This window comes from Triturus cristatus, chromosome 12 (assembly GCF_964204655.1).
Source record: "Triturus cristatus chromosome 12, aTriCri1.1, whole genome shotgun sequence".
NCBI lineage: Eukaryota > Metazoa > Chordata > Amphibia > Caudata > Salamandridae > Triturus > Triturus cristatus.
Window position 1 is genome coordinate 727,928,667 of NC_140595.1, and position 23,070 is coordinate 727,951,736.

A 23,070-nucleotide genomic window follows, 5' to 3' on the forward strand; every position below is an offset into this window, starting at 1 on the left:
TGCTTACAGGTGGTACAGTAGTGCTGGATCTAGGATCCAACACTGACCTAGAAAAAGTAACCATAACCCCACTTACCTGCTAAGTGAATTTCCTTCCAAAGGATAACATTGGTAATTTGATCAGCAAAAGTTTCTAAGTGTCAACTTTTAAAATAGCAAAATATTGCTTAAACATCACAACAGTAACTAAAACGAATTTACTCAATTGTTTCCAAGAACTGTCCCAGGACTGAATCTAGGATCCAGTCCTGGATTTAGAAAAGTAATCCTGAAAGTAATTAATTGCATATAACTTAAAATTCCCATTGAGCTCAATGTATTATTGTGATTCAAATTGTGTTGCCTATTGCAATAAACTGTAACTATTACCTGCAAAAGTCAATTGCCTATTGCAAAGTATTTAACTAAAGCATCTCATTCTGAGAAAGTATATTTTGATACCTATTGTTGGTTCTAAAATAAAACAACAATATCTTTTTTATGCAAACCAATGGCCTAGAGTTCAGTTCTTGAGTGTGTGAGACCATTTGCTGACTGAGTGTGTACAACAAATGTTTTACACTGTACTCTGATACTGCCATACTGCTCGGCAAGCTACCACTTTAGAGAGTAAAGTTATATCTAACTTTAGCCTCTGCCAAACCTCTGGGGACTGGGGACGCTGTGCACACTGTACCTATTTGGGAACAGTATATACAGAGCCACTTTCTCACAGTAGTGATAAAGTGATTAGAGTCCTAAGGCCAACATAAAGATACAGCAAAACGTGAGGTGAAAAGCAAAAAGGTTGCTGGTAGGCCACCTTAAGGATGCCAGGTCTAACAAAAATGAACTAAGGATAACATGAGTAAAACATCAGGTTTCTCTACTGCATTTGGTGAGACAAGTGGGCCTTCTTTTATCTTCCATTCAAGCAATCTTTGACAGACCCCTTTATTATAGAGCTTTTCAAGGATTAAAGATAAGGCACTTACAAAGGAGTCCCAAATACTCAGAGATGGTTGACTTCTGTAATATGGGTCGTAGACTAAAAGCAGCGCAAAAACAGAGTGCAACAGGGTCCAAAAAATTGAGTGCCACAAGAGAGTTTGAATGCAAGCGTATCCTTTTACAGATCCAGAGATATACTCATGCAATTTTTGTTTTTAGGACAGAACGTGCATGATGAAAAAAACATTGTTTTTAAAAAGCGCATTGCAGAATATCATTACTTTGATGTGGGAAAACTTCAAAACTTTCAAACAAAATATTTGCATGCAGCTTTCAGTAAGTTGTTGTGGCCGAGTGGTTAAGGTGATGGACTAGAAATCCATTGGGGTATCCCCGCGCAGGTTCGAATCCTGCCAACAACGAGAATCTTTTTATTATGGGCTACAATTTCAGAAGTTAACCTTTAGTATTTCTTCCATTTCAGTTTTATAAATAGGTGGCTTATTTTTGTGTCACTATTGCCTCTCCACATATTTGTTATCGCTACCTCTTTCATGTCTTTGCTACACCTCATTCCTACTTTAGCACTGGTGTAAACGCTTCAAATTATTATACTGTTGCTCTCTCATTCATACCTGCGCATGCACTTGAAAGTTACTTTACCAATAAAAGACGCAAAGAGAGAAATAGAACAAAAGTGCTGGCTGGATTGGCAAACACACTTCATAAAACTGCATTTTCTTTTTTATTGTCCCCCGTGTTACATGCTTAACCTCTCCATGTGTAATTTCTCTTAACCTGCTGTCCCAGGAAGAGAATTTCATCTACAGGCTCTTTCTGTGTTTTTTCCCCTAGTCTGTCTTTCCCATTTCTTAGCTGTGTAACTGTTCCTTTACGCACTCTATTTAAACGCCATCAATCTCATTTGAGCTCCTTGCTCCCGCTTCTGTTTTCTCCATCTCTCATACTGCCAGTTCTCTCTTTCTCTGTGGTTGGTGACTACTTTCCTGAGCTTCCGAAGCCACGTGGTTCCTGCCTCTTGTTGTCAGACTTGAATTGGAAAAGGAACCATATTAACAAGCCTTTACCACTCACACACGGTGGAAGTTTATACTTTAATTCAGTGAGCTAAGAAAAGCGTGTTGTGGGTCCCCTACGAGCCATGGTGCTTGCTTCATCATGATTTTGCACCAGTCATTAGCCGCAGCTCTGCTAATGAGCCACTGAGGTCAGTTTCAATAATTACTCAAAAACATAACCATGCAGCCCACCCCTCAACTGTGTATTTATCTTGCTTTTCTGCTGTTCGTGTGATTAGCTGGGAGGAGCTCACGGCGACAACCTCCCTATAAAAGTGTAGATGGATCACTCTCTAACTCTTTCTTGCTTCACATACAAATGGCTTGAAAGGTGCAGGGAAGATGCAGGTCTAATAGACAGAATAGAAGGTCTGTTCCAGGTGGGCTTCTCTGCATTGGTGTCCCATCACAGGTCCGCAAGTGTAATGTGTGATCTTTGACTCCTGGCATTTCACAAGCAGGCGGCCAGGAAACGGTTTCAGCCTATCAACCACTGAGGAGACGCAGCCTCTGAATGAGGAATGAGGAAGCAATGAATACATCCAGCCTATCACAGGAACAGCCCTGAGTGTTCCGAATTATAAATTCTCCATGTCACTGTTTGTCGTAGAGCCCAAGTAGCTCGCCGTGATCGTATAGTGGTTAGTACTCTGCGTTGTGGCCGCAGCAACTTCGGTTCGAATCCGAGTCACGGCATTGTGGTTGGCAATGTCATGGCAGTTGGGTGTTAATTTTACAGAATTAGCAAATGTACCAGTAGTTTTTGTAAAATGTCTATTAAAAACAGATCCTTTCAAATATTTAAACCATCTAACAACAAATGATTTAAACTCGCATGATTATAAGCTGTAGCTATAATGTATTTACTTACATAAATTATCGTTCTTGAACCTATTGGGGGTGGAGGGGGAGCGGAGCTCACCCCCCAGGTGCAGTTGAGTGACCTGTGTTGTGGCTCTCTAGAGGGAAGGCACAAATTTTGCTGTCACCCAGCCCAATCCAGACGTGTATTGAGGCCAGGTTTCAGGCAAATAGAGCAGTAAGTGCAGAGAAATATTCACTCTCTAAAAGTGGCATTTCTAAAATAGTAAAGTTAAATCCAACCTCACCAGTAAGTAGGATTTTCAATAAATAAATAAAGCTACTCCTCTCCGATATGGAATTACCAAATAAAAAGTATAGGGGAATACCCAGAGCTAACCTATGAGAGGGGTTGACCTCACAGTAGTGAAAAATGAAATAGACTGTTTGGTACTTACAGGACATGCGAACCACCAAAGTACATATCTTATTTTTTACTTACATAGCATCATGCACCTAGGACTACCTAGGGCCTACCTTAGGGGTAAATTATATGTAAAAAAAGGGGAGTTTAAGACTTGGCAAGTAGGATGGGACTCCCCTGGGAGACCCCTGAGTCTATGCCCAGAACCATAACTCTGCCAGTCGAGTACTTACCTAAAAGCCGATAACTCACTTTTCTTCCATAGGCTAACATTGAGTGGTTTCACTTGGAAATTCTTCTAAGTGGTGTGGAGTTTTGGAACTTTAAAATATTCATCTAAAATCAGCCGGACAACGAATTCTGATTTACTCACCCGTTATCAGGAGAGACCTCAGTGCTGCATCTTGGAGCTCAGTACTGACCCTGAAAAGTAATTTTAACCGTACTTACCAGTAACTCGAATTTCCTTCCATGGGATATCATTGCCTGCTTTTTGCTGAAAATGTTCTAAGTGTCGATTTTTGAAACTTACAAATATTCTTTAAAAATCGTACCAACTGTGAAAACGTAATTGTTTACCTGTTTTAGATAGATGTCCCAGTACTGAGCCTAGGAGCCCAGCACTGGATTACAAAAATAACGAGAACGTACTTCACCCGTAACTTGAATTTTCTTCCATAGGAAACCATTGACTGTTTTTCTGTGAAATTTCTTCTAAGTGTCGATTTTGCAAACATGTAAATATTCTTTAAAAAATCGCCTGTATAACTTAAACGCAGTTTCTCAACTGCTTACAGGTGGTACAGTACTGCTGGATCTAGGATCCAACACTGACCTAGAAAAAGTAACCATAACCCCACTTACCTGCTAAGTGAATTTCCTTCCATAGGATAACATTGGTAATTTGATCAGCAAAAGTTTCTAAGTGTCAACTTTTAAAATAGCAAAATATTGCTTAAAAATCACAACAGTTACTAAAACGAATTTACTCACTTGTTTCCAAGAACTGTCCCAGGACTGAATCTAGGATCCAGTCCTGGATTTAGAAAAGTAATCCTGAAAGTAATTAATTGCATATAACTTAAAATTCCCATTGAGCTCAATGTATTATTGTGATTCAAATTGTGTTGCCTATTGCAATAAACTGTAACTATTACCTGCAAAAGTCAATTGCCTATTGCAAAGTATTTAACTAAAGCATCTCATTCTGAGAAAGTATATTTTGATACCTATTGTTGGTTCTAAAATAAAACAACAATATCTTTTTTATGCAAACCAATGGCCTAGAGTTCAGTTCTTGAGTGTGTGAGACCATTTGCTGACTGAGTGTGTACAACAAATGTTTTAAACTGTACTCTGATACTGCCTTACTGCTCGGCAAGCTACCACTTTAGAGAGTAAGGTTATATCTAACTTTAGCCTCTGCCAAACCTCTGGGGACTGGGGACTCTGTGCACACTGTACCTATTTGGGAACAGTATATACAGAGCCACTTTCTCACAGTAGTGATAAAGTGATTAGAGTCCTAAGGCCAACATAAAGATACAGCAAAACGTGAGGTGAAAAGCAAAAAGGTTGCTGGTAGGCCACCTTAAGGATGCCAGGTCTAACAAAAATGAACTAAGGATAACATGAGTAAAACATCAGGTTTCTCTACTGCATTTGGTGAGACAAGTGGGCCTTCTTTTATCTTCCATTCAAGCAATCTTTGACAGACCCCTTTATTATAGAGCTTTTCAAGGATTAAAGATAAGGCACTTACAAAGGAGTCCCAAATACTCAGAGATGGTTGACTTCTGTAATATGGGTCATAGACTAAAAGCAGCGCAAAAACAGAGTGCAACAGGGTCCAAAAAATTGAGTGCCACAAGAGAGTTTGAATGCAAGCGTATCCTTTTACAGATCCAGAGATATACTCATTCAATTTTTGTTTTTAGGACAGAACGTGCATGATGAAAAAAACATTGTTTTTAAAAAGCGCATTGCAGAATATCAGTACTTTGATGTGGGAAAACTTCAAAACTTTCAAACAAAATATTTGCATGCAACTTACAGTAAGTTGTTGTGGCCGAGTGGTTAAGGCGATGGACTTGAAATCCATTGGGGTATCCCCGCGCAGGTTCGAATCCTGCCAACAACGAGAATCTTTTTATTATGGGCTACAATTTCAGAAGTTAACCTTTAGTATTTCTTCCATTTCAGTTTTATAAATAGGTGGCTTATTTTTGTGTCACTATTGCCTCTCCACATATTTGTTATCGCTACCTCTTTCATGTGTTTGCTACACCTCATTCCTACTTTAGCACTGGTGTAAACGCTTCAAATTATTATACTGTTGCTCTCTCATTCATACCTGCGCATGCACTTGAAAGTTACTTTACCAATAAAAGACGCAAAGAGAGAAATAGAACAAAAGTGCTGGCTGGATTGGCAAACACACTTCATAAAACTGCATTTTCTTTTTTATTCTCCCCCGTGTTACATGCTTAACCTCTCCATGTGTAATTTCTCTTAACCTGCTGTCCCAGGAAGAGAATTTCATCTACAGGCTCTTTCTGTGTTTTTTTCCCTAGTCTGTCTTTCCCATTTCTTAGCTGTGTAACTGTTCCTTTACGCGCTCTATTTAAATGCCATTAATCTCATTTGAGCTCCTTGCTCCCGCTCCTGTTTTCTCCACCTCTCATACTGCCAGTTTTCTCTTTCTCTGTGGTTGGTGGCTACTTTCCTGAGCTTCCAAAGCCACGTGGTTCCTGCCTCTTGTTGTCAGAGACTTGAATTGGAAAAGGAACCATATTAACAAGCCTTTACCACTCACACACGGCGGAAGTTTATACTTTAATTCAGTGAGCTAAGAAAAGCGTGTTGTGGGTCCCCTACGAGCCATGGTGCTTGCTTCATCATGATTTGGCACCAGTCATTAGCCGCAGCTCTGCTAATGAGCCACTGAGGTCAGTTTCAATATTTACTCAAAAACATAACCATGCAGCCCACCCCTCAACTGTGTATTTATCTTGCTTTTCTGCTGTTCGTGTGATTAGCTGGGAGGAGCTCACGGCGACATCCTCCCTATAAAATTGTAGATGGATCACTCTCTAACTCTTTCTTGCTTCACATACAAATGGCTTGAAAGGTGCAGGGAAGATGCAGGTCTAATAGACAGAATAGAAGGTCTGTGCCAGGTGGGTTTCTCTGCATTGGTGTCCCATCACAGGTCCGCAAGTGTAATGTGTGATCTTTGACTCCTGGCATTTCACAAGCAGGCGGCCAGGAAACGGTTTCAGCCTATCAACCACTGAGGAGACGCAGCCTCTGAATGAGGAATGAGGAAGCAATGAATACATCCAGCCGATCACAGTAACAGCCCTGAGTGTTCCGAATTATAAATTCTCCATGTCACAGTATGTCGTTGAGCCAAAGTAGCTCGCCGTGATCGTATAGTGGTTAGTACTCTGCGTTGTGGCCGCAGCAACCTCGGTTCGAATCCGAGTCATGGCATTGTGGTTGGCAATGTCACGGCAGTTGGGTGTTAATTTTACAGAATTAGCAAATGTACCAGTGGTTTTTGTAAAATGTCTATTAAAAACAGATCCTTTCAAATATTTAAACCATCTAACAAGAAATGATTTAAACGTGCATGATTATAAGCTGCAGCTATAATGTATTTACTTACATAAATTATCGTTCTTGAACCTATTGGGGGTGGAGGGGGAGCGGAGCTCACCCCCCAGGTGCAGTTGAGTGACCTGTGTTGTGGCTCTCTAGAGGGAAGGCACAAATTTTGCTGTCACCCAGCCCAATCCAGACGTGTATTGGGGCCAGGTTTCAGGCAAATAGAGCAGTAAGTGCAGAGAAATGTTCACTCTCTAAAAGTGGCATTTCTAAAATAGTAAAGTTAAATCCAACCTCACCAGTAAGTAGGATTTTCAATAAATAAATAAAGCTACTCCTCTCCGATATGGAATTACCAAATAAAAAGTATAGGGGAATACCCAGAGCTAACCTATGAGAGGGGTAGACCTCACAGTAGTGAAAAATGAAATAGACTGTTTGGTACTTACAGGACATGCGAACCACCAAAGTACATATCTTATTTTTTACTTACATAGCATCATGCACCTAGGACTACCTAGGGCCTACCTTAGGGGTAAATTATATGTACTAAAAGGGGAGTTTAAGGCTTGGCAAGTAGGTTGGGACTCCCCTGGGAGACCCCTGAGTCTATGCCCAGAACCATAACTCTGCCAGTCGAGTACTTACCTAAAAGCCGATAACTCACTTTTCTTCCATAGGCTAACATTGAGTGGTTTCACTTGGAAATTCTTCTAAGTGGTGTGGAGTTTTGGAACTTTAAAATATTCATCTAAAATCAGCCGAACAACGAATTCTGATTTACTCACCCGTTATCAGGAGAGACCTCAGTGCTGCATCTTGGAGATCAGTACTGACCCTGAAAAGTAATTTTAACCGTACTTACCAGTAACTCGAATTTCCTTCCATGGGATATCATTGCCTGCTTTTTGCTCAAAATTTTCTAAGTGTCGATTTTTGAAACTTACAAATATTCTTTAAAAATCATACCAACTGTGAAAACGTAATTGTTTACCTGTTTTAGATAGATGTCCCAGTACTGAGCCTAGGAGCCCAGCACTGGATTACAAAAGTAACGAGAACGTACTTTACCCGTAACTTGAATTTTCTTCCATAGGAAACCATTGACTGTTTTTCTGTGAAATTTCTTCTAAGTGTCGATTTTGGAAACATTTAAATATTCCTTAAAAATCGCCTGTATAACTTAAACGCAGTTTCTCAACTGCTTACAGGTGGTACAGTAGTGCTGGATCTAGGATCCAACACTGACCTAGAAAAAGTAACCATAACCCCACTTACCTGCTAAGTGAATTTCCTTCCATAGGATAACATTGGTAATTTGATCAGCAAAAGTTTCGAAGTGTCAACTTTTAAAATAGCAAAATATTGCTTAAACATCACAACAGTAACTAAAACGAATTTACTCACTTGTTTCCAAGAACTGTCCCAGGACTGAATCTAGGATCCAGTCCTGGATTTAGAAAAGTAATCCTGAAAGTAATTAATTGCATTTAACTTAAAATTCCCATTGAGCTCAATGTATTATTGTGATTCAAATTGTGTTGCCTATTGCAATAAACTGTAACTATTACCTGCAAAAGTCAATTGCCTATTGCAAAGTATTTAACTAAAGCATCTCATTCTGAGAAAGTATATTTTGATACCTATTGTTGGTTCTAAAATAAAACAACAATATCTTTTTTATGCAAACCAATGGCCTAGAGTTCAGTTCTTGAGTGTGTGAGACCATTTGCTGACTGAGTGTGTACAACAAATGTTTTACACTGTACTCTGATACTGCCTTACTGCTCGGCAAGCTACCACTTTAGAGAGTAAAGTTATATCTAACTTTAGCCTCTGCCAAACCTCTGGGGACTGGGGACGCTGTGCACACTGTACCTATTTGGGAACAGTATATACAGAGCCACTTTCTCACAGTAGTGATAAAGTGATTAGAGTCCTAAGGCCAACATAAAGATACAGCAAAACGTGAGGTGAAAAGCAAAAAGGTTGCTGGTAGGCCACCTTAAGGATGCCAGGTCTAACAAAAATGAACTAAGGATAACATGAGTAAAACATCAGGTTTCTCTACTGCATTTGGTGAGACAAGTGGGCCTTCTTTTATCTTCCATTCAAGCAATCTTTGACAGACCCCTTTATTATAGAGCTTTTCAAGGATTAAAGATAAGGCACTTACAAAGGAGTCCCAAATACTCAGAGATGGTTGACTTCTGTAATATGGGTCATAGACTAAAAGCAGCGCAAAAACAGAGTGCAACAGGGTCCAAAAAATTGAGTGCCACAAGAGAGTTTGAATGCAAGCGTATCCTTTTACAGATCCAGAGATATACTCATGCAATTTTTGTTTTTAGGACAGAACGTGCATGATGAAAAAAACATTGTTTTTAAAAAGCGCATTGCAGAATATCAGTACTTTGATGTGGGAAAACTTCAAAACTTTCAAACAAAATATTTGCATGCAGCTTACAGTAAGTTGTTGTGGCCGAGTGGTTAAGGCGATGGACTAGAAATCCATTGGGGTATCCCCGCGCAGGTTCAAATCCTGCCAACAACGAGAATCTTTTTACTATGGGCTACAATTTCAGAAGTTAACCTTTAGTATTTCTTCCATTTCAGTTTTATAAATAGGTGGCTTATTTTTGTGTCACTATTGCCTCTCCACATATTTGTTATCGCTACCTCTTTCATGTCTTTGCTACACCTCATTCCTACTTTAGCACTGGTGTAAACGCTTCAAATTATTATACTGTTGCTCTCTCATTCATACCTGCGCATGCACTTGAAAGTTACTTTACCAATAAAAGACGCAAAGAGAGAAATAGAACAAAAGTGCTGGCTGGATTGGCAAACACACTTCATAAAACTGCATTTTCTTTTTTATTCTCCCCCGTGTTACATGCTTAACCTCTCCATGTGTAATTTCTCTTAACCTGCTGTCCCAGGAAGAGAATTTCATCTACAGGCTCTTTCTGTGTTTTTCCCCTAGTCTGTCTTTCCCATTTCTTAGCTGTGTAAATGTTCCTTTACGCGCTCTATTTAAACGCCATCAATCTCATTTGAGCTCCTTGCTCCCGCTTCTGTTTTCTCCATCTCTCATACTGCCAGTTCTCTCTTTCTATGTGGTTGGTGACTACTTTGCTGAACTTCCGAAGCCACGTGGTTCCTGCCTCTTGTTGTCAGACTTGAATTGGAAAAGGAACCATATTAACAAGCCTTTACCACTCACACACGGTGGAAGTTTATACTTTAATTCAGAGAGCTAAGAAAAGCGTGTTGTGGGTCCCCTACGAGCCATGGTGCTTGCTTCATCATGATTTTGCACCAGTCATTAGCCGCAGCTCCGCTAATGAGCCACTGAGGTCAGTTTCAATAATTACTCAAAAACATAACCATGCAGCCCACCCCTCAACTGTGTATTTATCTTGCTTTTCTGCTGTTCATGTGATTAGCTGGGAGGAGCTCACGGCGACAACCTCCCTATAAAAGTTTAGATGGATCACTCTCTAACTCTTTCTTGCTTCACATACAAATGGCTTGAAAGGTGCAGGGAAGATGCAGGTCTAATAGACAGAATAGAAGGTCTGTTCCAGGTGGGTTTCTCTGCATTGGTGTCCCATCACAGGTCCGCAAGTGTAATGTGTGATCTTTTTTTTTTTTTTTTTTTTTTTTTAGTTTTCAAAAACCTTTATTAAGTTGGACATAAGCAGTACACAGCCCCTGTGCCTACAACCAGCAACTGGCCGGCAGCGTAATATATGAACTGAATGATGGTTTAGTACACAGCTGTCCGCCTACAACCCCTTCAGGGGCCGGCAGCGTTACAGTAAACAGTAGTGCCACAGTACGATGCTAAGTGGGGCCGCAACATACTTTACGTCATGTGATTTGTATGTGTTATTAAACCTGATAAACCATTACAATATGTGCATAGGTTGACTCTGTAGAGGGTAGTGACCTCTGAAGCCACCCCCGAGGAATACAGTAACTCATGGTCACAGTGGCACCTGATTCGTGGTCTGCGGTGACATTTGGGATGACTATAACCTCATCGCCTTCCTGTACTCCCAAAGAGGGCATGCCAGTTCTCGGAGGGACCAACAGTCAGCAGCGGGTGCTCCGACCCTCCGATCAAGAGTGAGATCCAGGACCTCCCTCACCTAACAGAGTTTCCACCCCCCCCCTCCCAAATGGAATGATCCAGTGGAATCAGTGGCATAGAATTCGGGCATTCGGGTAAGTGAGGGTGTGCTATGTCAGCGGGTGTGATAATAAATATGTCGTAAGGGGACTCCAAATATCCACTGGTCTGGACGCTGTGGGTAGCAGCTCAGCATAGCAGAGCAGTGTATCTTGGCAATGCACCATGTTGTCGATCCAGTCTTTGTATTTAGGATCCCTGCCCCTACCCCATCTGCAGGCGATTAGCCTCTTCACAAGGAGGAAAGCAACGGTGGCAAACCGGCGAACTGGTTTCTTAATGGTTTTCGTGTACCCCAGGAGTGCCTGCATCGGAGATGGTGTAAGTGAGACTCCTATCATTTCCGAAATCCCGGAATATATTTGTTGCCAGTAGTCGGCTATTTCCCGGCAGCCCCAAGCCATGTGCAAAAAATCTGCCTCTGGTGTGCGGCATCGCCAACAGAGATCATCCCCTCGGAGGCCCACCCTACAAATGTGAACTGGAGTACAATAAAGACGATGCAGGAACTTGTAGTGGATAACCCTGAATCGACTACTGGAGGAGATCTGTGCGGTCTGGAGACAACAATAACTCCAGAGTTCGTCCTCTATGGGTATCCCTAAGTCAGCCTCCCACCTGGTGCGGGCCCTGCAGGTTCCCGGGTCGGACACCGCACGTATAGAGTGATATAGATTGGAGACCGCGTGTGCCGGAGTGGAAGCTTTAAGCAGCTGATGTAGAGGGTCTAGAGTGGGTGGTTCTTCCGGGAATCCCTCGGTCAGCGATCGCACCCCTCCCCGCAGACGAGTGTAAAGAAATGTATCCATGGGAGTGGGTGTGAGGTCCGCCAGCATGTGCGATTGAGACCGAAATAACCCGTTATGGTACAGGTCTCCCCACGTCTTGATGTTGCGTTTGGCCATAAATTTCTTAAATATTTGCTCCTGCAGAATGGGGAGCCGGGGATGATATGCCAGAGGCAGCAGAGGAGAATACAGAAGTGTCATTCTGGCTTCTTTTGCTATCTTACGCCACGCTAGAGCCGAGCTGGAGACTGTGGTGTGGTGTGCAGCCCTAGTCTCCGGCGCACTAAAGATGGCACCCTCCAGTGGGATAGGATCCACTAGCCAGTGTTCCACCGCTATGTGTGGCATAAAGGGAGTGGGGCAAATCCAATGGTGAACATAATGGGCCTGAGCGCTGTAGTAATAAAGTTCGAGCTCCGGTAAATCGAAGCCCCCCTGGGCGAATGGGCGAGTCAAGACGTCCCAGCTCAGGCGCGGCCTCTTCCCCCCCCACACCAATCGGATGAGCTCGGAGCGCAGTAGGCGGAAGAAGGACCTGCCCGGGTAATATGGGATATTTAAGAAGAGGTAAAGTAGCTTGGGAAGGATCACCATTTTAATGAGAGACGCCCGCCCTGCAAAAGAAAGGGGCAGCGTGATCCATCTGGTCACGCAAGTTTGGATATGGTCAAACGTGCGACCATAATTCATCCGCATCAGTTCCGTCCTATCACGGGAGAGTAGAATGCCCAGGTAGCGGACTTCGTCCTCACACCATCTCAGAGGGTAATCTAGCTGAAAAGGCTGGGCGGCCGCGGTGAGCGGGAAGATAGTGGATTTTCCCCAATTAATGTGTATACCTGACAGGCCAGCAAACCGAATGACTTCCCTCAAGATAGGGTTAAGATTAGCAGCAGGGTCGCGGATGTATAGCGTGATGTCGTCCGCATACAATGATATGAGCACTTCCCTTTGAAGACATCGCAGAGCCCTTTCCCGGTGATGTTGTCGAAGACGAGCAGCTAGCGGTTCCATCGCTATGGTGAACAATAATGGGGAGAGGGGGCACCCCTGACGAGTTCCCCTGGATACAGCAAAGGCCTCAGAAATCCGACCATTCACCCCCACCCGAGCCACTGGTCTGCGGTAAAGGATACCGATCCATTGCGTAAATCCTATCGGCATCCCCATGTTCCGCAGGATACATTGGAGATAGTCCCACTCTAGGGAGTCGAATGCCTTGGTGGCGTCCAGTAGGACAGCCGCCAGAGGCAAGTTAGGGTCCACATTGTCCACTATAGAGAAGAGGGTCCGGAGGTTGTGGGAGGTGGCTCTGCCGGGGACAAATCCTGCTTGGTCTGCCAGTACCAGGCCCCCCAATATTAGCTGCAAGCGATTGGCCAGTACTTTGGCCAAGATTTTTGCATCACAATTGATTAGTGAGAGTGGCCTGTAGGAGTCAGTAATGTGTGATCTTTGACTCCTGGCATTTCACAAGCAGGCGGCCAGGAAACGGTTTCAGCCTATCAACCACTGAGGAGACGCAGCCTCTGAATGAGGAATGAGGAAGCAATGAATACATCCAGCCTATCACAGGAACAGCCCTGAGTGTTCCGAATTATAAATTCTCCATGTCACTGTTTGTCGTTGAGCCCAAGTAGCTCGCCGTGATCGTATAGTGGTTAGTACTCTGCGTTGTGGCCGCAGCAACCTCGGTTGGAATCCGAGTCACGGCATTGTGGTTGGCAATGTCATGGCAGTTGGGTGTTAATTTTACAGAATTAGCAAATGTACCAGTAGTTTTTGTAAAATGTCTATTAAAAACAGATCCTTTCAAATATTTAAACCATCTAACAACAAATGATTTAAACTCGCATGATTATAAGCTGTAGCTATAATGTATTTACTTACATAAATTATCGTTCTTGAACCTATTGGGGGTGGAGGGGGAGCGGAGCTCACCCCCCAGGTGCAGTTGAGTGACCTGTGTTGTGGCTCTCTAGAGGGAAGGCACAAATTTTGCTGTCACCCAGCCCAATCCAGACGTGTATTGGGGCCAGGTTTCAGGCAAATAGAGCAGTAAGTGCAGAGAAATATTCACTCTCTAAAAGTGGCATTTCTAAAATAGTAAAGTTAAATCCAACCTCACCAGTAAGTAGGATTTTCAATAAATAAATAAAGCTACTCCTCTCCGATATGGAATTACCAAATAAAAAGTATAGGGGAATACCCAGAGCTAAACAATGAGAGGGGTAGACCTCACAGTAGTGAAAAATGAAATAGACTGTTTGGTACTTACAGGACATGCGAACCACCAAAGTACATATCTTATTTTTTACTTACATAGCATCATGCACCTAGGACTACCTAGGGCCTCCCTTAGGGGTAAATTATATGTAATAAAAGGGGAGTTTAAGGCTTGGCAAGTAGGCTGGGACTCCCCTGGGAGACCCCTGAGTCTATGCCCAGAACCATAACTCTGCCAGTCGAGTACGTACCTAAAAGCCGATAACTCACTTTTCTTCCATGGGCTAACATTGAGTGGTTTCACTTGGAAATTCTTCTAAGTGGTGTGGAGTTTTGGAACTTTAAAATATTCATCTAAAATCAGCCGAACAACGAATTCTGATTTACTCACCTGTTATCAGGAGAGACCTCAGTGCTGCATCTTGGAGCTCAGTACTGACCCTGAAAAGTAATTTTAACCGTACTTACCAGTAACTCGAATTTCCTTCCATGGGATATCATTGCCTGCTTTTTGCTGAAAATGTTCTAAGTGTCGATTTTTGAAACTTACAAATATTCTTTTAAAATCGTACCAACTGTGAAAACGTAATTGTTTACCTGTTTTAGATAGATGTCCCAGTACTGAGCCTAGGAGCCCAGCACTGGATTACAAAAATAACGAGAACGTACTTTACCCGTAACTTGAATTTTCTTCCGTAGGAAACCATTGACTGTTTTTCTGTGAAATTTCTTCTAAGTGTCGATTTTGCAAACATGTAAATATTCCTTAAAAATCGCCTGTATAACTTAAACGCAGTTTCTCAACTGCTTACAGGTGGTACAGTAGTGCTGGATCTAGGATCCAACACTGACCTAGAAAAAGTAACCATAACCCCACTTACCTGCTAAGTGAATTTCCTTCCATAGGATAACATTGGGAATTTGATCAGCAAAAGTTTCTAAGTGTCAACTTTTAAAATAGCAAAATATTGCTTAAAAATCACAACAGTAACTAAAACGAATTTACTCACGTGTTTCCAAGAACTGTCCCAGGACTGAATCTAGGATCCAGTCCTGGATTTAGAAAAGTAATCCTGAAAGTAATTAATTGCATATAACTTAAAATTCCCATTGAGCTCAAAGTATTATTGTGATTCAAATTGTGTTGCCTATTGCAATACACTGTAACTATTACCTGCAAAAGTCAATTGCCTATTGCAAAGTATTTAACTAAAGCATCTCATTCTGAGAAAGTATATTTTGATACCTATTGTTGGTTCTAAAATAAAACAACAATATCTTTTTTATGCTAACCAATGGCCTAGAGTTCAGTTCTTGAGTGTGTGAGACCATTTGCTGACTGAGTGTGTACAACAAATGTTTTACACTGTACTCTGATACTGCCTTACTGCTCGGCAAGCTACCACTTTAGAGAGTAAGGTTATATCTAACTTTAGCCTCTGCCAAACCTCTGGGGACTGGGGACTCTGTGCACACTGTACCTATTTGGGAACAGTATATACAGAGCCACTTTCTCACAGTAGTGATAAAGGGATTAGAGTCCTAAGGCCAACATAAAGACACAGCAAAACGTGAGGTGAAAAGCGAAAAGGTTGATGGTAGGCCACCTTAAGGATGCCAGGTCTAACAAAAATGAACTAAGGATTACATGAGTAAAACATCAGGTTTCTCTACTGCATTTGGTGAGACAAGTGGGCCTTCTTTTATCTTCCATTCAAGCAATCTTTGACAGACCCCTTTATTATAGAGCTTTTCAAGGATTAAAGATAAGGCACTTACAAAGGAGTCCCAAATACTCAGAGATGGTTGACTTCTGTAATATGGGTCGTAGACTAAAAGCAGCGCAAAAACAGAGTGCAACAGGGTCCAAAAAATTGAGTGCCACAAGAGAGTTTGAATGCAAGCGTATCCTTTTACAGATCCAGAGATATACTCATGCAATTTTTGTTTTTAGGACAGAACGTGCATGATGAAAAAAACATTGTTTTTAAAAAGCGCATTGCAGAATATCAGTACTTTGATGTGGGAAAACTTCAAAACTTTCAAACAAAATATTTGTATGCAGCTTACAGTAAGTTGTTGTGGCCGAGTGGTTATGGCGATGGACTAGAAATCCATTGGGGTATCCCCGCGCAGGTTCGAATCCTGCCAACAACGAGAATCTTTTTATTATCGGCTACAATTTCAGAAGTTAACCTTTAGTATTTCTTCCATTTCAGTTTTATAAATAGGTGGCTTATTTTTGTGTCACTATTGCCTCTCCACATATTTGTTATCGCTACCTCTTTCCTGTCTTTGCTACACCTCATTCCTACTTTAGCACTGGTGTAAACGCTTCAAATTATTATACCGTTGCTCTCTCATTCATACCTGCGCATGCACTTGAAAGTTACTTTACCAATAAAAGACGCAAAGAGAGAAATAGAACAAAAGTGCTGGCTGGATTGGCAAACACACTTCATAAAACTGCATTTTCTTTTTTATTCTCCCCCGTGTTACATGCTTAACCTCTCCATGTGTAATTTCTCTCAACCTGCTGTCCCAGGAAGAGAATTTCATCTACAGGCTCTTTCTGTGTTTTTCTCCCTAGTCTGTCTTTCCCATTTCTTAGCTGTGTAACTGTTCCTTTATGCGCTCTATTTAAATGCCATTAATCTCATTTGAGCTCCTTGCTCCCGCTCCTGTTTTCTCCACCTCTCTTACTGCCAGTTTTCTCTTTCTCTGTGGTTGGTGGCTACTTTCCTGAGCTTCCAAAGCCACGTGGTTCCTGCCTCTTGTTTTCAGACTTGAATTGGAAAAGGAACCATATTACCAAGCCTTTACCACTCACACACGGCGGAAGTTTATACTTTAATTCAGTAAGCTAAGAAAAGCGTATTGTGGGTCCCCTACGAGCCATGGTGCTTGCTTCATCATGATTTGGCACCAGTCATTAGCCGCAGCTCTGCTAATGAGCCACTGAGGTCAGTTTCAATATTTACTCAAAAACATAACCATGCAACCCACCCCTCAACTGTGTATTTATCTTGCTTTTCTGCTGTTCGTGTGATTAGCTGGGAGGAGCTCACGGCGACATCCTCCCTATGAAAGTGTAGATGGATCACTCTCTAACTCTTTCTTGCTTCACATACAAATGGCTTGAAAGGTGCAGGGAAGATGCAGGTCTAACAGAGAGAATAGAAGGTCTGTGCCAGGTGGGTTTCTCTGCATTGGTGTCCCATCACAGGTCCGCAAGTGTATTGTGTGATCTTTGACTCCTGGCATTTCACAAGCAGGCGGGCAGGAAACGGTTTCAGCCTATCAACCACTGAGGAGACGCAGCCTCTGAATGAGGAATGAGGAAGCAATGAATACATCCAGCCTATCACAGGAACAGCCCTGAGTGTTCCGAATTATAAATTCTCCATGTCACTGTATGTCGTTGAGCCCAAGTAGCTCGCCGTGATCGTATAGTGGTTAGTACTCTGCGTTGTGGCTGCAGCAACCTCGGTTCGAATCTATGTCTCGGCATTGTGGATGGCAATGTCACGGCAGTTGGGTGTTAATTTTACAGAATTAGCAAATGTACCAGTGGTTTTTGTAAAATGTCTATTAAAAACAGATCCTTTCAAATATTTAAACCATCTAACAACAAATGATTTAAACTCGCATGATTATAAGCTGTAGCTATAATGTATTTACTTACATAAATTATCGTTCTTGAACCTATTGGGGGTGGAGGGGGAGCGGAGCTCACCCCCCAGGTGCAGTTGAGTGACCTGTGTTGTGGCTCTCTAGAGGGAAGGCACAAATTTTGCTGCCACCCAGCCCAATCCAGACGTGTATTGCGGCCAGGTTTCAGGCAAATAGAGCAGTAAGTGCAGAGAAATGTTCACTCTCTAAAAGTGGCATTTCTAAAATAGTAAAGTTAAATCCAACCTCACCAGTAAGTAGGATTTTCAATAAATAAATAAAGCTACTCCTCTCCGATATGGAATTACCAAATAAAAAGTATAGGGGAATACCCAGAGCTAACCTATGAGAGGGGTAGACCTCACAGTAGTGAAAAATGAAATAGACTGTTTGGTACTTACAGGACACGCGAACCACCAAAGTACATATCTTATTTTTTACTTACATAGCATCATGCACCTAGGACTACCTAGGGCCTACCTTAGGTGTAAATTATATGTAATAAAAGGGGAGTTTAAGGCTTGGCAAGTAGGCTGGGACTCCCCTGGGAGACCCCTGAGTCTATGCCCAGAACCATAACTCTGCCAGTCGAGTACTTACCTAAAAGCCGATAACCCACTTTTCTTCCATAGGCTAACATTGAGTGGTTTCACTTGGAAATTCTTCTAAGTGGTGTGGAGTTTTGGAACATTAAAATATTCATCTAAAATCAGCCGAACAACGAATTCTGATTTACTCACCTGTTATCAGGAGAGACCTCAGTGCTGCATCTTGGAGCTCAGTACTGACCCTGAAAAGTAATTTTAACCGTACTTACCAGTAACTCGAATTTCCTTCCATGGGATATCATTGCCTGCTTTTTGCTGAAAATGTTCTAAGTGTCGATTTTTGAAACTTACAAATATTCTTTAAAAATCGTACCAACTGTGAAAACGTAATTGTTTACCTGTTTTAGATAGATGTCCCAGTACTGAGCCTAGGAGCCCAGCACTGGATTACAAAAATAACGAGAACGTACTTTACCCGTAACTTGAATTTTCTTCCGTAGGAAACCATTGTCTGTTTTTCTGTGAAATTTCTTCTAAGTGTCGATTTTGCAAACATGTAAATATTCCTTAAAAATCGCCTGTATAACTTAAACGCAGTTTCTCAACTGCTTACAGGTGGTACAGTAGTGCTGGATCTAGGATCTAGTAACCATAACCCCACTTACCTGCTAAGTGAATTTCCTTCCATAGGATAACATTGGTAATTTGATCAGCAAAAGTTTCTAAGTGTCAACTTTTAAAATAGCAAAATATTGCTTAAAAATCACAACAGTAACTAAAACGAATTTACTCACTTGTTTCCAAGAACTGTCCCAGGACTGAATCTAGGATCCAGTCCTGGATTTAGAAAAGTAATCCTGAAAGTAATTAATTGCATATAACTTAAAATTCCCATTGAGCTCAAAGTATTATTGTGATTCAAATTGTGTTGCCTATTGCAATAAACTGTAACTATTACCTGCAAAAGTCAATTGCCTATTGCAAAGTATTTAACTAAAGCATCTCATTCTGAGAAAGTATATTTTGATACCTATTGTTGGTTCTAAAATAAAACAACAATATCTTTTTTATGCTAACCAATGGCCTAGAGTTCAGTTCTTGAGTGTGTGAGACCATTTGCTGACTGAGTGTGTACAACAAATGTTTTACACTGTACTCTGATACTGCCTTACTGCTCGGCAAGCTACCACTTTAGAGAGTAAGGTTATATCTAACTTTAGCCTCTGCCAAACCTCTGGGGACTGGGGACTCTGTGCACACTGTACCTATTTGGGAACAGTATATACAGAGCCACTTTCTCACAGTAGTGATAAAGGGATTAGAGTCCTAAGGCCAACATAAAGACACAGCAAAACGTGAGGTGAAAAGCGAAAAGGTTGATGGTAGGCCACCTTAAGGATGCCAGGTCTAACAAAAATGAACTAAGGATTACATGAGTAAAACATCAGGTTTCTCTACTGCATTTGGTGAGACAAGTGGGCCTTCTTTTATCTTCCATTCAAGCAATCTTTGACAGACCCCTTTATTATAGAGCTTTTCAAGGATTAAAGATAAGGCACTTACAAAGGAGTCCCAAATACTCAGAGATGGTTGACTTCTGTAATATGGGTCGTAGACTAAAAGCAGCGCAAAAACAGAGTGCAACAGGGTCCAAAAAATTGAGTGCCACAAGAGAGTTTGAATGCAAGCGTATCCTTTTACAGATCCAGAGATATACTCATGCAATTTTTGTTTTTAGGACAGAACGTGCATGATGAAAAAAACATTGTTTTTAAAAAGCGCATTGCAGAATATCAGTACTTTGATGTGGGAAAACTTCAAAACTTTCAAACAAAATATTTGTATGCAGCTTACAGTAAGTTGTTGTGGCCGAGTGGTTATGGCGATGGACTAGAAATCCATTGGGGTATCCCCGCGCAGGTTCGAATCCTGCCAACAACGAGAATCTTTTTATTATCGGCTACAATTTCAGAAGTTAACCTTTAGTATTTCTTCCATTTCAGTTTTATAAATAGGTGGCTTATTTTTGTGTCACTATTGCCTCTCCACATATTTGTTATCGCTACCTCTTTCCTGTCTTTGCTACACCTCATTCCTACTTTAGCACTGGTGTAAACGCTTCAAATTATTATACCGTTGCTCTCTCATTCATACCTGCGCATGCACTTGAAAGTTACTTTACCAATAAAAGACGCAAAGAGAGAAATAGAACAAAAGTGCTGGCTGGATTGGCAAACACAATTCATAAAACTGCATTTTCTTTTTTATTCTCCCCCGTGTTACATGCTTAACCTCTCCATGTGTAATTTCTCTCAACCTGCTGTCCCAGGAAGAGAATTTCATCTACAGGCTCTTTCTGTGTTTTTCTCCCTAGTCTGTCTTTCCCATTTCTTAGCTGTGTAACTGTTCCTTTATGCGCTCTATTTAAATGCCATTAATCTCATTTGAGCTCCTTGCTCCCGCTCCTGTTTTCTCCACCTCTCATACTGCCAGTTTTCTCTTTCTCTGTGGTTGGTGGCTACTTTCCTGAGCTTCCAAAGCCACGTGGTTCCTGCCTCTTGTTTTCAGACTTGAATTGGAAAAGGAACCATATTACCAAGCCTTTACCACTCACACACGGCGGAAGTTTATACTTTAATTCAGTAAGCTAAGAAAAGCGTATTGTGGGTCCCCTACGAGCCATGGTGCTTGCTTCATCATGATTTGGCACCAGTCATTAGCCGCAGATCTGCTAATGAGCCACTGAGGTCAGTTTCAATATTTACTCAAAAACATAACCATGCAGCCCACCCCTCAACTGTGTATTTATCTTGCTTTTCTGCTGTTCGTGTGATTAGCTGGGAGGAGCTCACGGCGACATCCTCCCTATAAAAGTGTAGATGGATCACTCTCTAACCCTTTCTTGCTTCACATACAAATGGCTTGAAAGGTGCAGGGAAGATGCAGGTCTAACAGAGAGAATAGAAGGTCTGTGCCAGGTGGGTTTCTCTGCATTGGTGTCCCATCACAGGTCCGCAAGTGTAATGTGTGATCTTTGACTCCTGGCATTTCACAAGCAGGCGGGCAGGAAACGGTTTCAGCCTATCAACCACTGAGGAGACGCAGCCTCTGAATGAGGAATGAGGAAGCAATGAATACATCCAGCCTATCACAGGAACAGCCCTGAGTGTTCCGAATTATAAATTCTCCATGTCACCGTTTGTCGTTGAGCCCAAGTAGCTCGCCGTGATCGTATAGTGGTTAGTACTCTGCGTTGTGGCCGCAGCAACCTCGTTTCGAATCTATGTCTCGGCATTGTGGATGGCAATGTCATGGCAGTTGGGTGATAATTTTACAGAATTAGCAAATGTACTAGTGGTTTTTGTAAAATGTCTATTAAAAACAGATCCTTTCAAATATTTAAACCATCTAACAACAAATGATTTAAACTCGCATGATTATAAGCTGTAGCTATAATGTATTTACTTACATAAATTATCGTTCTTGAACCTATTGGGGGTGGAGGGGGAGCGGAGCTCACCCCCCAGGTGCAGTTGAGTGACCTGTGTTGTGGTTCTCTAGAGGGAAGGCACAAATTTTGCTGCCACCCAGCCCAATCCAGACGTGTATTGCGGCCAGGTTTCAGGCAAATAGAGCAGTAAGTGCAGAGAAATGTTCACTCTCTAAAAGTGGCATTTCTAAAATAGTAAAGTTAAATCCAACCTCACCAGTAAGTAGGATTTTCAATAAATAAATAAAGCTACTCCTCTCCGATATGGAATTACCAAATAAAAAGTATAGGGGAATACCCAGAGCTAACCTATGAGAGGGGTAGACCTCACAGTAGTGAAAAATGAAATAGACTGTTTGGTACTTACAGGACACGCGAACCACCAAAGTACATATCTTATTTTTTACTTACATAGCATCATGCACCTAGGACTACCTAGGGCCTACCTTAGGTGTAAATTATATGTAATAAAAGGGGAGTTGAAGGCTTGGCAAGTAGGCTGGGACTCCCCTGGGAGACCCCTGAGTCTATGCCCAGAACCATAACTCTGCCAGTCGAGTACTTACCTAAAAGCCGATAACCCACTTTTCTTCCATAGGCTAACATTGAGTGGTTTCACTTGGAAATTCTTCTAAGTGGTGTGGAGTTTTGGAACTTTAAAATATTCATCTAAAATCAGCCGAACAACGAATTCTGATTTACTCACCTGTTATCAGGAGAGACCTCAGTGCTGCATCTTGGAGCTCAGTACTGACCCTGAAAAGTAATTTTAACCGTACTTACCAGTAACTCGAATTTCCTTCCATGGGATATCATTGCCTGCTTTTTGCTAAAAATGTTCTAAGTGTCGATTTTTGAAACTTACAAATATTCTTTAAAAATCGTACCAACTGTGAAAACGTAATTGTTGACCTGTTTTAGATAGATGTCCCAGTACTGAGCCTAGGAGCCCAGCACTGGATTACAAAAGTAACGAGAACGTACTTTACCCGTAACTTGAATTTTCTTCCATAGAAAACCATTGACTATTTTTCTGTGAAATTTCTTCTAAGTGTCGATTTTGGAAACATTTAAATATTCCTTAAAAATCGCCTGTATAACTTAAACGCAGTTTCTCAACTGCTTACAAGTGGTACAGTAGTGCTGGATCTAGGATCCAACACTGACCTAGAAAAAGTAACCATAACCCCACTTACCTGCTAAGTGAATTTCCTTCCATAGGATAACATTGGTAATTTGATCAGCAAAAGTTTCTAAGTGTCAACTTTTAAAAGAGCAAAATATTGCTTAAAAATCACAACAGTA

General features: G+C 41.6%; 6 non-coding genes across 6 annotated transcripts; all 6 read left to right on the forward strand.

Moving 5' to 3' along the window:
- The first annotated feature begins 1,270 nt into the window (after positions 1–1,270).
- On the forward strand, positions 1,271–1,352 carry TRNAS-AGA (transfer RNA serine (anticodon AGA)). The gene has a single exon. It is a non-coding gene; the product is annotated as a tRNA-Ser (tRNA).
- Positions 1,353–5,292: 3,940 nt separating this feature from the next.
- TRNAS-UGA (transfer RNA serine (anticodon UGA)) lies at positions 5,293–5,374 on the forward strand. The gene has a single exon. It is a non-coding gene; the product is annotated as a tRNA-Ser (tRNA).
- Positions 5,375–6,657: 1,283 nt separating this feature from the next.
- TRNAH-GUG (transfer RNA histidin (anticodon GUG)) lies at positions 6,658–6,729 on the forward strand. Its single transcript has one exon. It is a non-coding gene; the product is annotated as a tRNA-His (tRNA).
- Positions 6,730–9,315: 2,586 nt separating this feature from the next.
- On the forward strand, positions 9,316–9,397 carry TRNAS-AGA (transfer RNA serine (anticodon AGA)). Its single transcript has one exon. It is a non-coding gene; the product is annotated as a tRNA-Ser (tRNA).
- Positions 9,398–16,130: 6,733 nt separating this feature from the next.
- On the forward strand, positions 16,131–16,212 carry TRNAS-AGA (transfer RNA serine (anticodon AGA)). Its single transcript has one exon. It is a non-coding gene; the product is annotated as a tRNA-Ser (tRNA).
- Positions 16,213–20,134: 3,922 nt separating this feature from the next.
- On the forward strand, positions 20,135–20,216 carry TRNAS-AGA (transfer RNA serine (anticodon AGA)). The gene has a single exon. It is a non-coding gene; the product is annotated as a tRNA-Ser (tRNA).
- Positions 20,217–23,070: the final 2,854 nt, after the last annotated feature.